Source organism: Platalea leucorodia, assembly GCF_965183815.1.
Source record: "Platalea leucorodia genome assembly, chromosome: Z".
NCBI classification, from domain to species: Eukaryota; Metazoa; Chordata; class Aves; order Pelecaniformes; family Threskiornithidae; genus Platalea; species Platalea leucorodia.
Window position 1 is genome coordinate 49,699,570 of NC_138858.1, and position 26,444 is coordinate 49,726,013.

A 26,444-nucleotide genomic window follows, 5' to 3' on the forward strand; every position below is an offset into this window, starting at 1 on the left:
CAACCCCATGCAACGCTACAGGCTTGGGGAAGAGTGGCTGGAGAGCTGCCCGGTGGAAGAGGACCTGGGGGTGCTGGTCAACAGACAGCTGAATATAAGCCAGCAGTGTGATCAGGTGGCCAAGAAGGCCAATAGCATCCTGGCTTCTATCAAAAACAGCATGGCCAGCAGAACTAGGGAAGTGATCGTCCCCCTGTACTCGGCACTGGTGAGGCTGCACCTCGAATACTGTGTTCAGTTTTGGGCTCCTCACTACATGAAGGACATTGCGGTGCTGGAGTGTGTCCAAAGAAGGGCAATGTAGCTGGTGAAGGGTCTAGAGCACAAATCTTGTGAGGAGTGGCTGAGGGAACTGGGGTTGTTTAGCCTGGAGAAAAGGAGGCTGAGGAGAGACCTTATCACTCTTTACAACTACCTGAAAGAAGGTTGTAGAAAGGTGGGTGTTTGTCTCTTCTCTCTAGTATCAAGCAATAGGATGAGACGAAATGGCCTCAAGTTGCAGCAGGGGAGGTTTAGACTGGGTATTAGGAAAAATTTCTTCATTGAAAGGGTAGTCAGGCACTGGACCAGGCTGCCCAGGGAAGTGGTTGAGTCTCCATCTCTGGAGATATTTAAAAGATGTGTAGATGTGGTGCTTAGGGACATGGTTTAGTGGTGGACTTGGCAGTGCTAGGTTAATGGTTGGACTCGATGATCTTAAGGGTCTTTTCTAAACTAAATGATTCTGTGATTCCCATGGGCTAAGATGTACCCACGTTCTTCTCTTTCTGAATCACTTCAAACAAAAGGTGTTTACCTTGCAGCAGAATGGTGTCATCAATCCCCTGTGCATGACTTCCCATTTTCCGCCATTCAATTTCATCCCGCTTTTATAATTTTTGCTTCTCAGAGTTCTTTCTGTATGACATTCCAGTTGTCACCTGCCTTAGCAATGCCTTCCAGCTCTGTCATCATCACAGCATACCTCGTTGCATCAATTTATGTTGTCATCAGGTTTCCTCCACACAGTCCTAATTTTTGTAAATGATCATTATTGAAAGTTTCAAACAAGAGTGATGCCAAGATCCTTAAGGAATTTCAGCATTGTCATTCTGCTTCAAATCTTCCCCATTGCCACGTCTTCTAAAAGGAGCTGCTTTTGCAACTTTATAGTAACTTGTTAATTTTCATCATCTCCAGCTTCAATGCTTTCTTGCATAGCTCTATCCTGAGTGCTGCTGGTGTCTAGAATAGATTTCGCAACATATTTTTTGATTAGAAAATCCAATCAATTATCAAAATACCTGTCAGATCTGTCATAATTTGTCATTGGTAAACATTTATCACTTGTACAAAGCTGTTCTGTAGAGGAATGGTACCTTACCTGGGAGATCTGGCTAAGTCACATCAAAAGTGCAAATAAACATGACTTTTCTTCTGCTTCTTCCATACTGCTGTATTACAGGCACACACAATATGACTTGGCAGAAATAAAACGTGGATCTAGAAAATCCTCTCAGAACAGAATAAAGGGGTTTTCATTAACACAGCAGAAAATTTCCATGAATATTTGATCACATAAAAACAGACTTGGTTTGGCTGTGTTTGCCTTCCTTTTCTGTAATACCATTGCAAATATTCTAACAAACAAGCTTGCTGGCAGCAGTGCTAAGGGGAAGAATGCTTCTAAACAGATTTGATAATACTCACATGTAACACATTTTGGATGTGTAAACATGTATTCTTGCCATGAGTCTGAATCCAGTCTTATTTTAGCAACGTGCCTGTGTGCAACATCTGAAATTGTCTCTTTGGAGTTGTGCTCACTGGGATATGAAAACAATATCATAGCTTTTGTCCACTGAAGATTACAACTTTTCTTATTAAGTATATAGATTATGCAACAGGGAAGCCACTGTGTATGTAGCAAGTACTGCTTGCCAAGAATTATTTATGTAGAGTCAGGGCTCTGCTTCAGGAGAGTTCTGGAAAAAGAATTAATATAAAAAAACCAGAAACTGGGTAACTACAGCCTTGGGGAAAAAATATGCTAATTATAATAAATTATTCTGTCCACTGTAATTCTAAGTTAGGATTGATATGTTCAGTAGAGGAAAATTGTCTTCGGAAGAGAGTTCAGAATCTATCTATTTCTGCACAAGCCAACATTCTTTCTCTCTTTGTGACAAAATATTAGTCCAGAATACGCAAAGGAAATAAGTCCTTTGTTTCAATTTGTGTTGCTTGGTTTCTCAGAAGATATCTCTGATAAAGTCCTTCATGGGCATACCACAGCATAGTCGGCAACTATCAACTCTGCTATCAGAATGTTTTTGGTACAAGTACTGATATTCTCCAGAAGTATTTTTTAGCAGCTTGAACTACGGAGCCCACAGCATATCATCAGAAATGAAGTGTTTTGGGCTAGCAGTCAGAATAGAAATGTTGGAATGCTGTTTTGTGTAAATGAAACATGGTTCATCTTTTCTGTGGGTGCCAGTTCCATTTCTTCAGATTAAGAAGAAACCTAGTATAGATACTTACACAGATTTTATTAAGACAACTGCATCAGTTCTATGCTTACGTTTAAACTACAGTGACTGTTTCCTGGTGTATCAAATTACTGATAACTACATTTATACTAGTAGATTCTGCAAGCTGTTTGCTAAAAAGGAAAACAAAAATGCCTCTTCAAAAGATCTGAAATAGCTCAGTAAGTTTTTGCTAAATAAAAACAGATACAGGACTTGCAATTATTCTGTCATCGTTTTGAAGATTTTTGTCCCCGCTTGGTGGGGCATGTAAAGGGCTGGGGGGAGGGAACATGTCTCCATAAAGAAGAATTAGGCTGGATTCCCTCTTCTGATGGTTTGCTGTTTTGCGTCTTCAGATGAATGGATTGATATTTTTGTCAGTGTTAGTGTAACCTGGTTCAGCAATAAAGCACAATATACCTTTATGCCAGCTTTTCACTCTCTTATACGGTAAATGAATGCCTGAGACGTAGTCTAAGCCCAATGTTGGCCACCATTTGAATTCTAGTCAGTATTCCAGTGACAGAGTCACGGAGAGATGCCCAGCGCACACCCACATGCTCTTGCTCACGTGCTGGGAAGTATTTCTGCATCCGTTTCTGGGTGGTTTCTTGCCTTCCACATCCTGATGCCCCACTGGAAGACGCAGGAGTCTGCGCTGGCTGGAGGGGCACTCTACCCCTCTGCACAGGGAACAGAATGGGGCAGTTTTGTGGTCACAGCGCGCACACCCGAGTGCGTGCTGGTAACTCTGTGTTACTGTGAAGTGTACACAACCACAGAAACGCAGAGGTTACAAGCAGATAAACTCTTTAAGGTTAAATGGTGGTATGTTTTAGCAATACTTCAAAAAGCAGAAAGTAGTTATAAAATTAAGGTAACAGAAAACCAGAGAAACTGAAAGCAAGTGTGTACCATCCTAACTCCACTTTGGAAATGCTGTCATCGCACATTGCTTAACAAAATATTCACTTAAACTTGTGCTTCCAGTATTTCTCCACAATCTCAGATGACTGGAGGAAGTACGTGTCATCTTGTTGTTGTTTTGTTCCAAAGCGCGTCACACACATGGTGTTCCGCACGCTTCCAACTTTGCCATGGGGCTGCTAGGTGTGTTAGGGCACCCAGGGTCCCTGGAGCAGCCGCAGCACCAGGATCCCCATGAACAGCACGGGCACCTCTGAAGCGTGGGAATCCCTTCCCCAGCTTCCAATGCCTCCAGCTCCAATGCCGGGAAATGTGTCCTGGCAATTTTTTCAATATTGAAACATTCCCTTTGTGAGGCCTCTTTTGGGGATGGGTTTGTTTAAAGCTAACCTGTGCTCACCATCAAATCTATCTCCCTGATGCCTCAGGGACTAAATTCTGTCTTCATGCCAGTTTGCTTTCTGCAGTGCCTTTCTTTGGTGGCAGAGGCTCTCCCTGCTCCCCAGGGCACCAAGGCTTGCTGTGCTTGGCAGAGGCAGGTCTTCCACACCTCTGCTGCGCCCCGCTGACAATTTTCTCTCCCCCCTCCCGGTTCTCTGGGTGCCGCTCTCCCCGCCGTCGGCCGGCTTGCTTTTGCAGTTCAGCTACTTGGGGATTTCCCTCCAGGGCTGCTTTCTCCTCCTGGCTGCCAGCCAGCTCTTCTCCTGACTCAGCCTCGTGATGCTGCATTTCTTTCTGAACTTCTCGAGGAAAACCAACCGGCCTGCGCCGGCCGTCGCCCCGCGCAGCTTCCTCTTGTCGCCCTCGCAGCCCCGCTCCTCCCTCCTGCCCTCCTCGCCTCCCCGAACCCCATCCCGAATTCGCCGAAGGCCGGTGGCGGGGGGCCGCCTGCCCCCGGCCCGGGACGCGCCCTTCGGAGAAGCCAGGCCGCCTCTGCGTAGAAAGCCCGGCCCCCGCCGCCGCCTCCCGCCTCCCGCCCCGCGGGCTCTCCTTCCAGGAAAGCCAGCCCGGGAAGCCCCGCGGCGCTCCCGGGGCAGGAGCCTTCCCGCCACCCGCCCGCCGCCGCCGCGCTGCCCCGGGCCGCCCCCGCCGCCGCCCCTCGCCCCAGCGCCGCGGGGAGCCGGCGGCTGCCCCGGCCGGCGGGGTGCGGGCCGGGGGGCATCCCGCGGCCCGGGGCGCTTCTGGGGGAGGGGGAGGGCAGTCCCGCCGGGGAGGCGCCTCTCTCGCCCGCCCCCAGAGAGGGAGGCCCTTACATCGCCAGGGTGTTGGAGCGCCTTCGAGCTCGGGTATTTAGTTTTCATTCTTCGCTTGAACTCAGTTTGGAAACGTTTTCTGTTATCGCAGGGTGATTATCTTAACAATTTTGGTTACAATGTTCCGTTCTGCTCCATTTTTCCTGCCCTTGAATGACAGTCCTAAGCAAAATGGACTTCCTGTGTGCTGCTATTAGTGACTGCACGTTCTTTCCTATTATTTACACCACTTTTTTACACCGCTGCAACACCCTTCATTTTGATGAGTTGTTGCTGTTTTAAACCAATTTAAGATAAAGTAGGCTGCTTTTTCTTCCCCCACCAAATCTCCAGATAATTACCGGTACCAGTACAATATCCCCTTGTACTGATGTAACTTATTGGTATAATAATTGATTTTAAAAAACATTTTAAATGACAGCATAGGTCTGTTCATCCAGATGGCCTGCAAAGATAAATTACTGTGTTCTTGCACATCTATTAAAAATGTACTGTTCAGTCAAACTAAAGGCAGTTGGGAATAAGCCGTGTATTAAATCTAGGCTCTTTTTATTACCCTGATACCCAGTCTGCCTCAGCCATCCACCTCCCGCTTTCCTGAGACCACAGTTTTCCCTGGGAGCTGACAATGATGGCACATCAGACCGCTCCTGAAACTTGGCGCTATTTAAGGAACTGGTTGTTCCATAACAACATAACGCCATAGATGTATATGAATTATCAAAGCTAATTTCCTGGGTTTGTATTTTCTGTCCCCATCCTTTGTTTCTTGTGTCTTGTTGTGCATACCTGGCTTACAGACTTTGCAGGGAAGAAGTATGTCATTGTAATTATAGGTAATGAATATTACACGTGTTCGCCACTTCTCTAATTTGTGTCAAGATTCAAGTATTCTTCATCTGTATATTTTAGGTTTATATGCACATTTCAGGAGGATAGTTTCTTAAGGTGGTTTATAATTTATTCACTAGATTTATTTTTAGTTCGTTGTACTGAAGTGATTTAGGGTTTGCCCTTGAAAGCATATCTTGCCAATGCTAGCTGCATTACATAGACTCATTCCATGCAGAGATGAACTGAGCTGGTAGTGTCCATATGATAATCATGTGCTGCTACATAGAGTTAAATAGTGCCTCAGTCAGTATCTAAAGAAACATTAATTCAAGCATTGGAATTGAAAGCCAGTTGGCATAGCAAACTTGACCCAGGGTTGTACCAGGTTAGGTAACGTTTGTCCTACACAACAAAGCAAAATAATACACATCCTGGAACATGCTTGCACAAAACAATATAGAAGAGAGAGAAGCACGTCAGCCGAGCCTGGAGTTGTTCTGCATGCATGTGAACATGTAGCCTTGGTGCAAACTTCACTGCAAAGAACTCAGCTCACAGTTCTTTTTTCCCAGTGACAGTCAGAGGCCACCATAGCAAAAAAGACATCTGTATCATGCCCAGTCAAATAAATGTCTTTTAAAAATCTTAGCTCCTACCAGCTCCAGCATATGAGGGAGGGAGAAGTCTTCCTTGGTTTGTGCACTTCACAATGCATAGCATTTGAAATAATTCAGTAAAAAAGAGAGAAATAAAGAATATGCTGTTTTAAAAAGAACTTGAGGAGATAGCTATACTGTTGGGTAAACATACAGAAATTTAAGGAAATGGATTTTTAATTTCCTGAATGCATCAAATACCACTGACTTCAGCTAACAGCTACATTAAAAGCCAATTTCATACACTAAGCAAGGCAGCTGTATAAATTTAAGGGTTATATATTCAGTTTAGAACAAATAATGCCTTTACTCATTTTTCAGACTAATTTGTGCACAGGGATAGGAGTTTCTCTATTCCTCTGTTCTCTATTTGCTGCCTGTATATATGGGACAATTGCATGTAGAAGGCATGCTCATACATAATTTGTAGAGAGGACCAAAACAACCACATACAACATTTTAGTCCCTGTCATGTGTTTTATAGATATTTTATTTCCAAATGCAATAATTCAGGTTTTGTCTACACTGATCATTCTCCTGTATACTTTGTACTTAGTAGCTTTTATAATTTATCATCCTGTAAGGCCCTAGTGGTTTTTATTCATTTGAATAGATACAGATCTCTTTAAAATAGACTATTCTGTTGAAGGAGACTAAAGAAAAGCAACAAATGATCCCCTTTTATGTAATAATAAGTGAAAACTCTGGAAGCTACCATTTTTGCTGAATATTCTTGGTTGCAATGGAAAGGTCAGAGCACTGACTGTGTCATAGCGGAGACTGGCTGAAAGCAGCAAGGTTGCTGGATGCACGAGAGTGAGGGGTAGAAACCAGACAGATGGCAAAAGCAGCAGCTGATGGTGAGTGTGAGCAGAGAGATGTGCCAGCTCCTGTTGTCTTTGAGCTGCTCAGGTGGAAATAGCTAGCTATTTGTTTCTACACTCAGGTGGAAATAGCTAGCTATTTGTTTCTACACTCTAAATTCTTAAAGGATGACACTGAATCATTACATGGTTTGTGTATGCTCTTTTCTGTGGCAAATCACTGCCACCTGATTGGTCACTCAGGCCAACATATACGCAGTGAAATTCAGAATAAGTGATGGTTCAAATAACTCTTTATACCATTTGAAGATCTTCTGCACATGTAATAGATAGATACATATAAAAAGTCCCTGAGTGCTGAAGCCAGGGTTCTGCAGAATGACAGCCTTCTCTTCTGGCTTTTGTTTGAGATAATGAGTGCCATTACAATCCAGTATTCATCTGCATAGGAGGCTGTCCACGCTCCTTTCATGAAACTTTGTTGCCCGTGGCTTTGACAAGCCTTGGACTGAAATTTTAGGGTCTGCACAATTCCTGATTGAAAGGAGTGACTTTTCCAAAGCAGATGCATTGCTGAGTTTGGCTTCCTTTTAGGATAATTTCCAACTGAAAATGTTATTGCTGTTCCCAAGAATAAGATGTGGGAGGTATATTTTTTCCATAGAAATTAGAATCAAAATCTTACCAGTGTAGACAAGACCATGCTTTGGAGGAGAGATTTGTTATGTGAAAGCAAGGTCCCCTTAGTGTCAGGGATGCATCTCATGAGGTCTTCTCTAATTTTTTCACAAGCTTAGCCACATGCTGAAGATTAGTTTGGCTGATGAATTTTTGAAAGAATTGCACTGGCCAGGCTCTGTCCTGAAGCTTCAAGGTGTGATTCTTTATTATGGGTGGAAGGCATGGCCGGAGCAGGGAGCGCTTGTCTCTGCATGCTCTAAATGCTCCCTCTGCTGGTGCTGCCTTTGAAGAAGAGGAGGAAATTTCCTGATGGGGTAGGTGGGGTCTGAGTCCTGAGAAAGGAGGAAGGCAGGAGACAACAGAAGTGGGAGTGGCTTGTGGAATAGGTTGCTCATAACAGAAGGGAAGCAGGAGTCAGTGGAGGATGAGCTGAGGTTTGGCATGTAGCTACACAACAGCAGGTGCACACTCCCCATCTGCGGCCTGAAACTCAAGAGATGAGTCTTGATAAGACAGCCAGAAAATTTCCCATTAATCATATTTTGCCTGAGGATCCGGTTTTGGACAGCGATGTATCGGAAGATTATCAATTTTCACTGGAAAATTCTTGATGTTATTAAAAACAACCATCTGAAAAATGAAAGGTTATTCCAGCGAAGTCTGGAGAAGTTCAGTTAGGAAACGTCATACAGTGATAGACTTTGTAACTGTGTAACCTCTGTAATGCAGCTTTTTGAAATGTAAAACATACTTAAACAGCCTCAAAAACACTTTCAGAGACCGCTATGTAGGGTTCATCACTTGAATGTTTGAAGGTAAGGAAATATCAGTGTATTGGGTATTCTTACCTAACTTTATTTTAACCTTTTGGGGTTTTTTTCTCTGTTAATTTCCCTGGGGAAAAAAGAAGAATTTGCTTAAGTGATTGACTGTGTCATACCTCAAATGCGCAGGGCCTTGAATGTGCGTGTGCACCTAATCTTAACAATAACATTTCATAACTCTGGGGTACTCTACATTTTACTGAACGTCACACAAAACCACTGTTTCCTAAGATGTTTTAAGAGAATATGTTTTTTCCCTTTTTCTCTTCAACAGTAAACCCTGCAGCTGCACATGAAAGGCTGGGCCCCAAGGCTGAGCTGCAGCTGGGGCTTCCAACTGGTCCAGCTTTCCCTATTGCTGCCCCAATGTCTTGGTGCTCTGGCACCCTGCCAATGGTGTCTGAGAGTGGTGGTGTTCTTACCATATCCCAGCAACTTCATATGGACGTTGCTGTCAGCCCAGGTGATGGTCAAAATTTTCTGCAGGCTTTTGAGAAGGAGAATGACTGTTTCCTAAGACTCCTGTTGCAGTGGGATTGCTTAGGAAAAAAGAAAAGTCATCAATGTACATGGATGGGTGTCTGAAATGGGGCTGTATTTCCTCTGGATCCTCCACAGGTGATGAGAACACCCATGGATCCTCTGTACCAACATCTGGCAGGCTCCACATGCACTGCTGCTCCCACCTGAATATGTATGTTTGGGAGAACAGGAGGGTGTGAGCAATTAGGTGAGTCGAATGTGCAAGTCCTGAACCCCTGGCTACACTCAGCGAGCACGTCAAGTTAAAAGCAGATAGGAGAGTGTTTGAAAATAAGCAGGACATGAGCCAGCAATCAATAACTGCCTGAAACATAAACCAACAATTAGCTCAGTCAGAATCAAGGTTCTTGGCTAATCCAATATATGTAACTGGCCTGGAAATGCGTAAAAGGCTGCTGTAAAAAACAAGGGAACAGTCTGTCTTCCCTGTCCAGGACAGTGCAGCGCTGGAATGACTCGCTTGGGGAGACTGTGGTGTCTTCATCACTGGAGGTTTTACAGAACAAGTTGGACAAACAGCAGTGAGGAATAGTCTACATATATTTGGGACAGCCTTGGGACAGAGGGAGGGGAAGAATAGCAGCATGACCTCATGAGCACATTTCCACCACTATTTTTCTCTGATATTGTGATATTATCACTGTGCTCCTATTCTTATTTGTCCTTCTCTTGCTACACTCTCAGATGTGCCTTGCCTTTGTGCAAGGTCAGCACAGCAGGGATGTCTATGCTGAGTGGGACCTTTGCACTTTGCTGCAATAATGGGAGTAAAATTTGGACAGGTGCCTTCTGAAGACCAAAACTCTCTTGAAATGTCAGCAAGGTGTTTTAAAACCTTAACGATTCTATGATTCTATGAAATCACTTCTGGAGTATACTGCATGTATTGCATGACTTGTTCCTAGGTAGAGTAATTCTGCCTCAAGTCAGCCTGCAGGGAAAGCTTGAAGGGCACAGTCATTCTCAGTTTGTCCTAGTCTTGTCCTCTGGATCTGGTTGTTTGCAGGAAAGCAAATGCAGGTCCTGTGCCATCAACACAGTATAGAGATGTATGTGCATATGCATTTGAAGTTTCTATCCAGTGTGCAGTGAAATGCCAGAGATCATATAGCAGCTGCCATGCCTACATGACACAGAGGTAAGATACCCTTTTCCTCTTGCACACAGACCCTTCATTTCCGATTTGCGATATGTTGTCAGCAGTATAGGACACACTGCAGTGTTATACCTATCACAAGCTACAGAATGGGTCCACAAAGTTCTTCAGGTTCACTGAGCAACTCCGTTTATGGGAATCAGTGAGACTATACAAATGCTTAGAGTTAGGCATATGCCTGCTTTGCTGGAGGTAGGCGTAGGTAAAAATCATTTCCCAATATTTTCAAATTGACAACAACCTGCATAAGCATCAGTTTACTTAATAAAAATTAAGTGTAGAGCAAAGCAGCTTTGGTAGCACATACCACAGTGGTACTTATGTTGCAATTCTGCTATTGCAACAGGTGTCCTAGTTTGTTAAGACCAAGGGATCGATAACCAAATTTACAGAAAAGCCAGCTGCTTAGTGGTTAGGGGTTGTTTTAATGTGTCAAGTACTACTGCCTTGGCCAAAACTGATCCTCTGAAACAGTATCTTCCAAAGCATACCAATAACAGCCTTCTTTTTTTGCAGTCTCAGAATAAAAGATAAAATAAATCTGCAAAGAGTATTCTGATACATTGATGTCACTTAAACATCTCTTGCTCCCAAAGAATAGTAAGCCACTAAGCCCTATAGAATTAAATATTTTTCTATTAGCTCTTCCCGTGCAAGTTATTCAGTCACCACATGCATGAAAAATCAGCAATTGTCCAGGATGTTCTCTATTCCATTTTTAACTCCCCTATAATTTAAAACACATGACATATACAACACATGTACAACTTCTTTGAAAGTGGTTGTGGGCCTTGCTGAGAATAGGTTGGTATTGCAATTTGTACCATAGTGCCAGTCCAAAGCCCAGAATAGATTAATTAAAATGGGTTCAAAGTTCTTCAGGCATACTTAAGGAATTGTTGGGACTGTGTTTATGTAAGTATGTGCAGATGTATTTGTGCCTATTTTTAAAGAAAAGCATGCTGTGGATTACCTATATTTTGACAATTTAAAATGAATGAATATTTTTGTGACATTATATGGCAACAGTAAGATGAACACTTGGTAAGAGTTATCCAGGAATTGCATTTAGAAAAGAAATAGGATGCATTACACATCAGTGAAAAATTCCTTGACATTTGGGTGAATAAAACTGTAGCTGTGTTTGATTGCATAGGTAGTCCATTCCCAATGCTTGTCTCAAAGAGGACTTGCACCCTGCTGCCACGTAGCTCCACCAGGGAGGCAGAGAGGCAGCAAACTCCATTCCTTGCTGCCCTTATCCTCCTGAATAGGCTGAGCTCACCAGCCTTGGCCCTGCTTGGCTGCCTGGTGCTCCCACAGAGCCCCGGCAGCCTTTCCGGGGCACTACGCTGCAGCATGTGAACACCACCATGTGCCCAAGGGCTACCAAAGAAGGAAAGACTTCCCCTTTCCTGGGCTGTCCTCACCCCTTATGGTGACTGCTCGACTATCAGAGTCAAGGGCAGCGCCCATTAACAGCAATGGGAAGACTTACTTTGACTTTGGTGCTGGGGTTGATCTAGGAAACAGCTTGAGTTGAATGAAATGCAAAAGTGAGGAAAGGGTGGAATTGGTGAAAAATGAATTAATTTTAAAATTTCCTCCAATAAAAGCTAATAAATGGCCTTAAAATCCCCTCAAGCCTAGCAATTGTCAGTTTTGGACTTTAATGTAGGGCACAGTTGCGCTGCTACTTGGGTTAGCAGTGTAAAGAGATAACTAAGGTGTGACCCATGCCTACTACGGTAGAGTTCAGATTCTGAAAAGTTTATATTTTTGCCTGACAAATTCCTCCACAGGTATTTAAAGACTCTTTTTCTGAGTATTAAGAACAAAGCTGTAGCTGTGTTTTAAGAAAAAACTCATAGAAAAGGAAAATTCTGTCTGAAATACCTTCTCTTTGATTCCCTCATGACGTTCAGTTACATAATACTATTGGATTGCAGTTACATAGGGTTGTCTCAGAAGTAAAATAATGAAACACCTTTACTTGCTCCAGTCTCCATGACATTTTGCACCCAATAGCACAGTCACCATCTTGACGTGCCATTGAATTCAATGAGTATGTGGTCAGGAATCTTTTTTTTTTTTTAAATTACCAAAAGAAGAATAAACCTGTCTCATTTGAAAAGCAGATTTTTTTTCCATAGCTAATGTGCTACAGACATTTCTATATGATTTATTCTTTTCACCTACAGGGAAGACAAACTACCTGCAGTTTGGCCGCATTTCCCTATATGTTAGATTATGAGAGATGTTTTTACAGGAACTATTTAGAGATTGAATACCAATTCTATAATAGAAAATTGTGTTGATGTTTAAATTTCCAGCACGAGGCTCAGCTGTATGTGCAAACTGGAGCCTTCTAAACACATTTGCATTCTTGACAGTCAGTTTCTAAGTTCAGGGTTATTCTCTTCCATTCCAGTGTCTGATGTCAAACATATGAACTAAACCCAGGTACGCTGCCCTGAACTCTTTTCCCTTTTGTCAAATGAGTGTGATATTGCCGGAAGCTGTAATGGAAGAAAAAGCACCCTAAACTTGGGAGACACCAAGGCAAAGCAAAGAAGAACAAAACTGACTGCTAGAGGAGACTTTGGGCAGTTTAAGTGGTCTATGGAGGTCATTCAGCACCAGACACTCTCCACCTCCTCCAAACATACAACAAAAAGAAAAAATGGTGCTCTCCTACTTAATGGTTCCTACTTTAACTATTCCCCCCTTGGAGCCTCTTCCAGATCCCAGGACAGTGCAGCTTTACACCTCCTGCTCAGAGCAGCTGTGGTTGCGAACAGCATTGCATGGGCGCTCCATGCTGGAGCCACCTGAGGAGCCGCAACATCATGTAATTCATTCTTCTCCTCCCTACAACTCACGACCAACCTTTTATTTTTTTCAATATTCAGGTGTTGTCTGTCTCCTTTTAATACAGGTGCAAGACTAGTTTAATATTCTTCAGCCAGGACGAAGAACATCAAGTCCTTCACAGCAACTGGTTCAGCTGTAAACAGGTTCCAGAATATCTTTTCCCTGGCTATCCTGCTTCAGCAGGCAAGACTGCTCCTGTTCCTGCTGCTGAACACTGGGTCTGTGATGACGATGGCCTCCTCACAGGCAGCATTCTCTCCTTGCTTCCCACTCACCCAGCTGAGGGGCTGAGCAATAATTGGCCCGATAGGCCTTTTCTCTTCTCTGTGCGCTACGTTTCCTAGGGCCTCTTTAAAACTTTCTGCTGTTGTTTTTTGCCCACTGAATATATTCCTCTGATGTCATTTTGGAGTGCTAAGTGGAGAAGACTCCTTACTTAGCCTACATGAGATGGAAGTCATGACCAGCCATGGCAGATGTCATGCAACACTAAATAGAGTGGGATTTTTCCCTTCCCTCTGGTGACTGGAAGGTGAAATGACTGAAATGCGGCAAAGAGCTGAGAGCCATCTTCACAGGGTGGCAGGCCCAAGAGGCGTGATCTGGCAGGGGGACCAGTCCTAGTAGAGACATGATGACCTGAATTCCTGATGGAGACTCCTGCACAATGGCATCCTCTTTCTTGGGAATACAGTGTGGCAAAACTAACCTTGCTCAAAGATAAGTGCTCGGCTCTAAGTCAAAAGACAAACTGAAGCTGAGGGCTAGGAAAAAGCATGTGAGATGACTCATTGTGAGAGGGTGTACCCTTTATCTAGATGACTCGGTCCTTGAAGTGCTGGAAGACCTAGGATTAGATTCATCCAGATGTCTGTGGAGCAGCAGTCATGACAGTGATGATAGGCTGATGACATCCACCAGTTCGGAAGTGCAGCTCCTGCAGAGGTGCCCAGCTGACACGTGTCACTCGTGCTCTGCTATGTCAGAGCTGGTGTGCCTTTTCCTCCTGCTCTCATGCTGGCTCCCCTTTAAAATTATCCTTGCTCCTCCGTACACTTCTTCTGGTATAAAATGACTTATGTTCTTGTCCCCTGTTTTAGAGAAGGCAAGCCTAAGCAGCGGAGAGCAGCAGGCTTAGCTAACTGCCTGTGAAAAGTTGTAATGCATGCCAGGGCTGTGGACAACATTTCTGGACATCTCTATGAACTTTATGCATTCATTTATGGATTTTATGACTGGCTGTTTGTCAGGAATGGTGAGGCTGTGTGCTTAGAAACACCAGTCCCCTGTAAGGCAATGTAGCGCCTCATCTTGTGTTTTTGCCGGTGACAATGCCAGCTCTAACCAGGGCTCGCAGGCATCAGCAGTCCTGGCAGATGAGGGACATCCGCAGTGCAGAAATGCTTATCCTGGGCTACAGCTGTGTCATCATGAAGCTGGAATGTACAGTATACGCTTTCCACGAGCATAGCTCTGAGCAGATTTGTGTATAACATCAACGGCACCTGCCCCTCTATGGAGCGGTTCAGCTGTTGTGATAGCTGATAAGCTAAATTTAAGGTTTGCACATGCTTGATTCTATTTAACACTTTCCAAGGGGAGTTTATATGGGGAAAAAAACCCCAGCTTTGGGATCTGCAGATATGCAGAGTTTTGAAATATATTTTCCTCCTTTAGGTTTATACTTAGCTGGATCTGAAGTCACACTGTTTCTTTTAAAGTAAAAATCCTGGTGTGTTATATATGGTTCCCTTTATTACAATATATAATGCAACAGAAAATAAAGCTGCAAGTTTTACATGCTACTATTAGTAGTATTCCCCTTAGAATTTCTTGCCTTCTTCTCAGATACATTGCCATAATTACATTTTTCAAGACATCCAAAATTGCAAGGTAACAGGTTTTATCTTGTTGAAAGTTAAGAAATCCAATACAGCAGTTTTCACTAGATTTAATTCCTTCATTATTTCCTAAGAGTATAAAAAATGCTATGACCACATCTTTGGAAAGATATTCAAAGCATCATAAGCTTATGCTAAATGTGGTTTGTTAATCATTCAGGGAATTGAGATACTGCATATAAGAAACATGCTTTTATCTTGAATCTGTGCCAAAAAGCCTTCTTTAAATTCTTTTCCTGCTCTGGCAAAGCATAGCGAATCATCCCACCACAGACATTTCAGGGGCATTTGAGTACTGGCAGCAAAAACAGAGGACTTGAAGAAACCTTAAAGGCACAGTACCAATATTATTTTATAAATTACAATCTCCTTAGTCAAATATATGACTATGTGTGATACTACTGCTTGTCAGTAAGGTATACCTGGGCATTAGTAATGCAATGAAGTCATCTTTCATACTAAAATTAAACTTAAAGTCATGTTGCCACAGTTTTATGCATCCCTCTGTATAGTATTATCGGAAGTGAGATTCCCCTCCATGTGCCTCAGAGTGAGTTCATTCAGGTCAGCTGATATATTCCAGGAGTCTTTTTATGCCGAGATAAACTTTAAATTATCACCTATCTTTAAGTCTCATGAGACGTAACTGAAACTGCCCAATTTGACAGATCAAGCAAGAAAAACTCTCAGTGACTCATAAATTGAATTGTCAGGGAAGGAGCACTTATTTCCAAAAACTAAAAGAGGGAAGGATACAGCGAGGGAGACATATCTGTCCAATGTTTTATGAAAACAAATGTTTGCAACCAGCTAAACCCTGCCCTGGGGTTATAGTAAACAAGCAATGATAAGGATGGTGCCATGCTGACTAGCTAGTGTATCGGAGCAGGTTTTGTATATCAACAGCCTGGCAGTGTCAAAGCCAAGTTAGAGTAGCAGGAATTTAGCACTTCACAAACTCGTGACCCCAAAAAAGGCCATGGTGTGTGTCAGGAGTGTGTTACAATGGATTCTGAGCATGAAGGGGGAGGTGGCATCCTCCCGTGTGCAGTGGGACCATTCTCTGCTTGGTGTGAGAGATACTGTTTGTGCTGTGATAATATTTCACTGCTTCATAGGCCTTTTCTTTTTTTGAGCTGAGTAACCAGATGTCTTCCCTTTCACCTAGTTTAGAGGGACTTAAGATAAGCTTTTATTTCAGTGCTTAGAAAATCTCATGTACATGTTTATCTGATACAGACAACCACCTTTTGTTTGCTGTGAGTAAAGATCTGCATTGTTTTCTGGCTTGTACAAATGGATTGCCCTCCCAGCATAATTGCTTAGCACTCCATAGCAATTTACTCCTTAACACAAGTTATACAATAAGTCATAGTAATATTCCCATTAATGCACAGGGGAGTTCCTGTTGAACATGGCATGAGTGCAGCTGTTAGCTACATTCATTAATATAGCTGTGGCTCTGCACATTACACTCTGGATTTCTGAAAGTGAGGCTTTGGTAGGACATTTTAAGTTACCTGCTCTGATGTTTAGTTTCTTTGAATTACTTAGATACATTACTATTGCACTTGAGAGAGAGTTTACGTACGTTTGACGACTAGTGGGTAATTGACAATGATCTATAGTGTATCAGGGCCCAGCGTGAGGTTCCCAAAGGACTGTTTTCAGTCATGTATTACTAATACTTTTGTAGCCATCATAGGGAAATGATTTAAGACAGGCAAGTGTGAATGGCAGAAGAGCCATGTGCCAGCTACTATCAGTTATGCTAAACCCAAACTCTTCTTATTCCTAGTAAACCTTTTCATTTTCCAAAGTTTCATTTGCAGTCACAAGTTTCATGCATTTGATTTTATTAATATTACAGAGGATCTAAAAATAGGTTAAATAATTTTACTAATGCTAATGTTGATGGTTAAATAAGATACTGACAAGTTTCTCGGTTTAGTCCTTTTCATGCATTTTGCTGTTTGAGATGATATGAAAGTATTGTGTTTGTCTTCAACAGTTAAAGACAATGGTCATTGAAGATGTTAGCTATCAACTAGAATTCAACAGTTGGTGCCAGATAAATACTGATAGCAAAGTTTTCCTTTCTATTGCCTTTTTTGCTCCCTTCCTCTCCTGGAGCATGATGTTCCCACTTAACACTCTCATTTTTCTCTTTCATAGTCTTCAGAATTGTACTGCATGTACCAAACATTACAGATATGGAAAACCAAAGCATTAATCAGTCACATTAATCCATGCAATTTCATGCATCTGTTATATGAGAAGGTAAACAGGTCCCAGGACACAACTGAGAACTTTTCCACAAGAGCTGTGCTGAAAAAGCAAAGCAAGAAAAACATGGCTTAGCATTAAACAGCTATGCCTCTAAACTGTTGACTGCAGCACAACCTCTTGCTTGGTTCTGCTGTGTGTCTGGGCCAGCAAGTGAGGGAACACACTTAGTACTCTTCCCGTGAAAGAGGATCTCAGTTCCTGGTAAGGGAGGAGGCACAATGCTCTGCCTTGAGTCTTCTGTGGCGTTTCTGAAAAGTGCCCACAAGCACAGGCTGTTCCCTCAGGGCAGAGACTACTGCCCCGAGCAGGGCTCCCCTCTGCAGCCTGCAAAAAGACCAGACAGCCAGAGAATGAACTTTATTCTACCTTAAAGCTAAGCATCCAGGAGACAAGGACAGAGAAGAACAGGGCTAAAATAACCAATGTCTAAAAAAGCCCACTGCAAATTTACTACTGAGAAAATGTCAGGATTCAAGATTTCCTGGAGTCTTCATCCAAGCACAGCTCTGGTTCAGTAGAAACAGCAGTCTGAACTGTGCAGCTTGATTACTGTATTGCTATGGTGCATGGCATTATACTGTAGAAGAAATATAGTAATAGAATGGAGGAAGGAAGAAGAAGATGGAAAAAACAGGCAAATACACTGTACAGCCCCTAGGAGACTTAAGTCAAGGACTCTCACTGGAGTCAATGTAAATCTCTCCTGGTCTAGCAAGTAGGTAAATGGCAGAGAGCAATGAAGTAAAAAGGAATTTCCTCCAGTGAAATTTCACCAAATAAAATCAGTCCCGCATTTTTCCTTTTTATCTATAAAAGGCAAATTTTCATGTTGTCCTGGCAGGTTTTGAATTCCTAATGAATTTTTGCTTAATGCTGCTGGGATTGGAATTCTTTTGCCCCAAAATATGGAGAGTGTGGGACGCTGGTGTTTGGTCAGGGCAACATTAACTCAGTCTTGTCAAAAACATGTTTATTGAATTTCCACTTTATTGCTTCACTTGGGATGTGGAGCTTGACTGACCAAACTCTTCACCTCATGTGACCTAGATAGGATGTGGATAGTCCTTGTATTGTCACCCTTTTAGAGAAATAATTTTTTGTAAAAGCAGTCCAAAGACCATATTTACCTCCTGTAACTGTTCTGAGTATTTTGCTGTTCCCTGTGAATAAAAGTTAATGATGTTATTTATCCTTATAACATCTCTGAGGTGAGTCAATTCATATGGATGAGGTCTTTCTTTTGTTAGCAAAGTAAATTTGGCTTAAAATAGGAACACAGAACTATTACCATGAAAAAAAACCAAAAGAGCTTCATATAAAATTCAGTTCTAAAAAAGGTTTTCTAACCAAGGGAAGACTATGCTAGCAGCTGTGTAATTGCAAAAGTAAACTTGGACTGTTAGCTAGAGAGTTATGATCTGCACAGAACTGCTGGTAAGTGCAGAAGTACTTGGGCAATCATAACCAAAATGGAGTTTTCGGGGAGAGAAAATAATTGCTAAGTGAAAGGAAGGATCAAGTGGGGTTGCAGATATCTGTGTTGGCTCTGCTACTGTTAAGAGTTTCACATATGATTTTAATGATGGAATGGGGCATTCATCTAGTAGGTTTTCTGGGATTGTAATTTGAGAGGTCCTGACAAGCATATTCTCTTAATTTTTTATGCTGACTTTCAAGAAATATATAGACTAATACAGGAATCTAACAGAGAGAAACATGAATCATCTAAAAAATATGAAAACCAGAAAATTAATGACACGTTTGGATTAGTATAGTCTGAGAGGAGGCTGATATTAAACTTCAAATGCACAAGGGATATTTAGGCTAGAAGAAAAAACTTCTAAGTGGAAGGTTAGAACATGAAGGATGTGAAACCTGTATTATTGTAGGCCTTTAAAAAACACGTTAAACACCAGTCAGGAATAAAATTAGTATAGCTGGTGCTGCTGTAAGCAGAAGACTTCTGATGCTCCCTTTTTAATGATTTTTTGAAAACAAAGTTGTTTTTTTTTTTTTAATGTTTTAATGAAGAGTGACCTTAGGGAAGGAAACTTTTATTTTTTGTATATTGTAGAAATATTTGTATTTTCATTTGCAATAACTGGGACTTGACTCCAGACAAATTCATAGATTTGTAAATAGTATGACTAATTGGTGAAGGACTTGTACAAAACCATGACCTCCATTGCAGTCAGTGGTCTGTCCTGTAGCATCAAGGCCGAAAAGCTGATGCAGTCCCATCTCATGGAATGGTATTATGGCTGCCACTTTAATTCTTATGGCCCCTTCTGAAAACTGCAGTTAAGCCATAGGACCTAACTAGGCATGAATCCTACTGGGCCGACAGCCATGCCTTGCGTGTTTGTGTAAGACAAAGGATGCAGGCAGGATGCCACAGCCAGCTAGAAGAGATTAGAGAGCACATGAGGTCCTGTGTGTATCAGTTCTTCCAGGACCACATATACTCTGCATGTACATGAATAAAACTGCCCTTAGCTGTTTTATGTTTAGTTTTCGAAGTGTGTGCTTTGGGGGTGAAGATGGAACAGGAATTATTAGAAAGCACTGCTTCCATTGTCCTTTTCACAAAATATACTATAAGATTCAGGCAAAACTGGACAGCAACTTTCTTTATACTTCTCACTTTTTCTTCTCTCAGTCCTTGTTGTAACATCCAGGGCTTAAGGGGTTGGAAAGTGATGGAACGGCAAGATGTCAACACTCAGTCAAAATCGAAGAGCAGAGAACTTACTGCATTCATTTGACCACACGGTTCAGATGGTAGGCTCTGAGCAAATGTTGACCTTGCTGGAGTAATTTGCAAATCTCTCCTTAATGAGGCCAAGAATTTATTCTTCTTAAGTGCAACTACTTAAATATTTTATAAAGGAGATTCAGCTGAGGACACAAACTCTATGTCACCTTGCAGCAACTGAGTTGCTACTTCTTACCGCATATGTTATAAATGCAAATATTTTTAAATAAAGAGAAGCTGTATTACTGTCAAAGGTGATAGCACCAAAAACAGGCATGGTCCCTGGCTGAAATAAACTGTTCTGAATCTATTGATATTCAAAGGATCAGCATGATTCTACTCTGTGTGGCTGAAAATGCTTATCACTACTGTGTGGGTGCAAAAGGAATTGCTCGTGTCAAAATTTCAGCTTAAGTGGTCTTAACTGATTCATAAGGCTCCCTTCAGAAGGCAACAGTAACTGTAACTGATGACTCTCTCTTACTTTCTGTATGTAAGTATCTATATATGTCTATAAAAATCTATAGATGCATCAGCCTGTGCGCAGTACCCATCAGCAGCATGACTGCTGCCAGCTGCAGAGTTCTGAAGTCTCTGCCTACACATCGCTTCATGGAAATCATGTTAGAATGATGTTCTAAAAATCACCTTATTCTGATTTAAAAGTTACTATGAGCTGTGAGAGAAATAATATGGCTAAGAAAAAAAAATTCTACTGTTATTCACCATCTTTATAATGTGTTTAATTTACACTCTCAAAATGAGCAGCAATGTATTACTCTACAGAAATATGCTATATATTAACAAGCCTCTTAATTTTTAGAGCCATCTGCATTTCAATTAAGAACTCATGAAAGATCACATTAAAGCCCTTTGTTGTCCGTGATGGCCAACATATTTTGACCTGATTCACTTTCTATCTTTTAAGAAGATTATTCTATAGTCACAAGTAAAACAAACCTACAATTTTTTTAAGTGCAAGACAACTTTCAGTTTTAATATCTGTCAGTGGCTGACAGAGCAGAGCACTATATTTGATTTAAAGTGCTTAAAACTCTAAATAAACATGGGAAAAAAGGTACTACATAAATAATGACAAATTATTTCTACTGAGTATTAAACAATGTGTTAAAATAGAACATTTTCAAATGTTCAAATAACATTTGGAATGCAATATTTGAATAACACAAGCAGTTGAAAAGTGTAAAGAGAACATGATGCTAACTTTACCTTTTCTCCTGTGCCTATTTTTCACAGAGGCTGCAGTGCACGGAAACCACACGTGTAGCATTTGCACAGAGGATGGCACTGACTGCTCCATGACCCATGCAGAAGAGAAGCGTTGTCTGGGTGGCACTATCTACACTTGGCCCAGGATACTCACCCAAGGGATAAATGAAGCGTCCTCGAGGCAGACGAAAGAAGTGCCCAGCTGGCTTTCAGGCCTGAGCAGATATGGTGCAGTGCTGTCAAGCGCCCTCACAAAGCAGTGCCCCTCTTTTTCCTCCCAAATCTCTGCCATCCTTTATCCTGTCCCAGATGTCCTTTCACAGCTGCCCAGTCCCACCTGATTCACGTTTGCAATACTCTCAATTAAAAAATTAGTAATTAAAATGAAGCCCCCTTTGCCCATATTACTCCCAGCCTTTACACTGCTCCATCTGCCCATTCCCAGTCCCCTTCTTGTTTTTAAAAGACTCATTAGCATGTGATCTTGTTTCTGCCAGGATTCCCCAGTGCCATCTGCTCCCTTCCTAGATGATCAGTCCTACCCAGATCGCTGTTTACCATGCTCAAAAATCTGACACATTTTCTAAACATTCGTTTTGCAGGATGCTTCTTTGATTCTCTACCCAAGTCAACTCCTATCAGCCTTCTCCCACCTTGTCAAGGCCATAGAAATAACACTGGCCCTTAGATGGTCTTATGTATTCCCAGATCTGTGGGGCCTTTGTGGCAACAGCATATTGGTGTCCCTCAGGCTATATATACAACCACATGCTGTGCTATCATATGTTTAAGGTATTTAGCTTCTCTTGCGATGGCCAAAGAGTGAAGTAACACCTTCCCACACTCAACATCCTCTTTGTGTCTGTCTTAATTCTTCCAACATGAAAATACTAAGTTCATGTTATATTGCATGGAAGAGTTTTCAAAACAAACCTTTTTCTTACATTTTCCCTATTGGTCCTCCTAGTTATTTTCATGCACATTATGTTTGTAAAAAGGAGCAGTAAGCAGTGTAATGCTGAAAAATTAATTTGGGAACATAGCAGTAGTGTTTCTCCTCTGTTTATCAGAGAAAATAATATGTTGTAGGGAGAACTGTCCCAGCCTCTTTCCTGACATTTGAGCCAGGAACCCAGGTTGGTGACCTGCAATGCTCCTGCTGCTCTTCACTACAGGCCCATTGCCTCAAGTGAGATGAGACCTGCTGTAATTTTCCATGCCCACCTGTCTTTTGAGGAATGATCTGGGTCCTCTCTTCAGTAACTTAGACTTCACAAAATGCCTGGACATAACATTGAGATCCAGGAGATTCATGCCCCAACATCTTCACAGAACAGCAGTGGCTGAGTGTCCTCCCATGGAGCTCACCATGGGCTCTCTGCTCCATACGGGGCTACACTAACTCTGCTTTAGATAGCAATTGGATCAGAGCAGGAACATTGTAAACCTCTTTCTCTAGGTTTGTACAGCCATACACTTTACACAGGGCACTGGCTTTCAGTACTGAGCATCAGAATTTGCCCTTTTTAAGATTCAACTCTACAATACTGGAAGAAGGTTTTGCTCCAAAGCATGTAAAATGGGCTACTGAATTTGAGACTAATGAGTACAAACATCTATAAAGACTTAAAAAAAAAAAACTTGACCAACTAAGGTTTGCTTGCATTTTTGTATGAATCATTGCTGGTTGTGAAATCTGTCACTGCAAATGTGGCAGGTCTTTAAACTTGAAAATATGTTCATTCTCCTCGGTGGAGGTTACCCTTCACAGGACCTGAGAGTGAGGTGGGGAGAGCTTGTTCCCTGTGATTTGTACAGGTTCAAACCATCAGTGTGTAAATATTTTCAGGAATGATGTCAACTCAAAAAGCAGATTTTTTACTTGATATTTGAGCGTCTTCAATACAACAGTGTTTTGACAATATACATAAAGTTGCTGATGCTATCTGCAAAGTCCAGTTATTGTGTTTGTGTCACAGTTGCAACTGCCTTTAGCATTAATGACAGCTAGCACCTGAACTCAATTAATGTTGTCCCCTCCCCTTCCCCAGCTGGACTTAATATGTATATTTTTTTCTTAGAAGTACTTTTGAAGCCTCCCTCATACCAGTATGATTTCCTTGCTGTCCTTCTCCTCCAATTTCAGTGAAACTGATGTAAAAAGAAAAAAAGTTAAAGATGAAAACGTCTATTATGCTTTCACAGGAAGAATTTACAGCCATACTCTCCCATACAAATCAAAACCTCTCACTTTTTTCTCTAGTAATTTATTGTTCATTATAGAAGAAATAGTAAGACTGTGGATTCATACAACATTTTTGTGAACGTCACTATTTGACAAACAGGATCTTGGAAAATACAAACCGTGTACATCACATAGAATAGTTCATACATCAGATATACCCAAGTCCATATGCTACCTTCTTTACCCCAGCTGTGTACATCTGAAGCTTATCTGTGAAGCCAGAAAAGACAGGAAAATGGATTAAGCCTCAGAAAATCACTTATCATGAAACCAATGCTTCCAAGTAGGAATATATTGTCTTTCAAAAACATCCAAAGGACTATCTGAAGTGCTTTATTTTGGAATTAGCTTACCATACTAGGCTTTCCAGAGTCAGTTGGAAGACATCTAGTATGATGTTTTATCTCACTGATGACTCTGCCTGAGGTCCCAGGCGAATCAATGAGGAGATCAGGTAATGCTGAGTTTCCAGTGGGATTTTTCTAACATGCAAACTATACTGCACAGATTTTGTACCTGAGAGAAGCCCTCAGATCTGAAAGAGCCTGGAATTCACCATTAAAGGAGCCAAGCTGTTTGTAAACCATAGCTGCTGATGGAGTTGTAACCTACTTTTCCACTTATTCCCACCTTTAAAATCACTTTTGCAAAAGTTTACAAAACACTGCAAGGCTGACGACTGCTTGTGCTGGGACAGGCTCTCTGGGAACTCACTTTGTCAGAATTTCACTGTTCTTCAGCCAACGGTGAGCCTCGCTTCCTTGCTGCCCTTGCAAAACCTAGGCAGTAAACTCTTTGTGTAGTGGCCCTGCCTGCTGAGAGGCTAGCATACTATTCCTTGTTCCTGTCTCTGAATGCTCTTGTGCTTCAAATAAACTTTAGGGGATAACCTCACTTTAGGCAAGGTATGCCTTCTTTTCCAAACAGAGCTTCCCACCTACTTCTCTAACAGAGAGGGAGAAAGTCAACATTTCTGCTTTACTGAGAATGCTACTTGAATCGCTTATATAGCAAACAGATGTATATATTACCATCTTTATAATTAAGCAAGAATTAGTGTAACATCAGGAAGTGCCTAAACTTGCCCTAATTGCTCAGAAACCTTAATGAATTTCTACCATTAAAAAAAAAAAAACCAAAAACAAACCCAAAACTTACAGTGTTATGCATTGGTTTGGACAGCAGATTTTCAACATAAGTCAGACTGCAATTTCAGTATTACAAAAATAAAAATCAGGTACAAAAGAACCCATCTTCATTGCATAGCTTCTCCAACGTACTTTGAACACATACATTCCATAGATAATGAGATTATAGGCACAATTATAGGCATATATTACAAAAATTATGTGATTCCAGTTTTTAAACTGAATATAAACTTAAAGGAGTGATTTCTGCACATAAGCAAGATTTTGGTACTAAGGGAAAACACTGAGGTAAAAATGTGAGTCTAAGTGACCACATAAGCATGTCTGGATATTGATATGTGAACTTCACTCAGCAACTAACTTTGGTTCACTGAGCTGTTTTTTTCTCACCTTGCATTTAATACTGATCATTAATAACATGCACATACTATGTAGCTTTCAGTACTGTAACTTTGTCTGCCTCAAAGATTCAGTAATAAGTGATAGACTTCTACAGTTCTTTTTTAGATCTTTTAAGTGTTTGCTCCAGAATTGACTTTTCTGGTTTGGGTTAGTACCTTCTTCTGGTACTCTACCTCCACAATATACATTTGGATTATGAATGTGATGCAATGCCATCCAATGAGCAGCTTGCTGTAACCATCTCTTATCCTCGATCATTATTCCCAGTCACAGCATGTTTCACATCTGCAAAAGGTCACTGTGCTGTATCTTCTCCTCAGTTGAACTTTAATTGGTAGCACAGCTGCAAAAATGGAAAGTTCAGGTAGGAAGCCCTGCAGTATATCCCCAAATCAATGGTCAATGCTTCCTGTTCATCCGCACTAAGCTGTGCTATGCTGCTGGCATGCACTTTTCTGCAGTATAATTGGATTTATTAGCCTGTTACGATGAATAGCTTTGGATTTTAATTGTGAATTTACGCCTCTAGACCAACTAGGCGTTACCATCACCATCATCATCATTAATATTTTTAGTCTATATGAGTTGAGGCAAGTGCCCTTGTTTTAGACTTGGCCACAGTAGCCAGTGTCAGCTGGGTCACATTTATTCATGAATGCTGCTACTATGATTTCTGGCTTGTTCTGGAAACTACAAGTTGGAGCTTGCATCCTAGCGCATCACTTTGAAACTGTTACTGCCTGGAACTGTTACAGGACTAAAGGAAGGGGTAAGCTAGGGTAAAAGCAATTCATTAAAAAGTGATGTAGGAATTGCTTGTATATGAAGCAATTTCTAACAAGTGTTACCTGAGCTGCTAGACCTGACTACTTCATTTTTAGGTTAAATACCAGCATGATTGTTAAAAATTAAAAATTAAGAGTCTCTTCCCTCCTATGACAGACTAAAATATTTTTATTATTATTTTGCAGAGATTAATAGGTAATGATGCTACATAAAAGGATCTTTTGAAGAAACATGAAGCTATACAACGTAACAGCATGATTAATTACAAACCCTTCCTCTCATAATGCTGGGCCTGTGTAATCTATGCTAAACACAAATGATCACTGCAAAGTAGTTTCCTCAGAGTGAAAAGAAGAGGAAGTGATGGAAGTAGTTAAAAAAGGAGTGAATTCATTTCAAAAAAGACAGTGAACTGACATTCAGAGGATATGAAATACAATGAAAGAGAGGTAGTAATTGCATAAAATCCTCATGTGCTTGCCAGCTCTGCACTATGGTGACTAACTGTACCACGATTTACTGTGCAGCCTTGAACATGAAGGATAAATTGAATTCATCACCTTCCCGGTGCTGTCATAATCATTCTTTGGTGTTTCAAAGCAA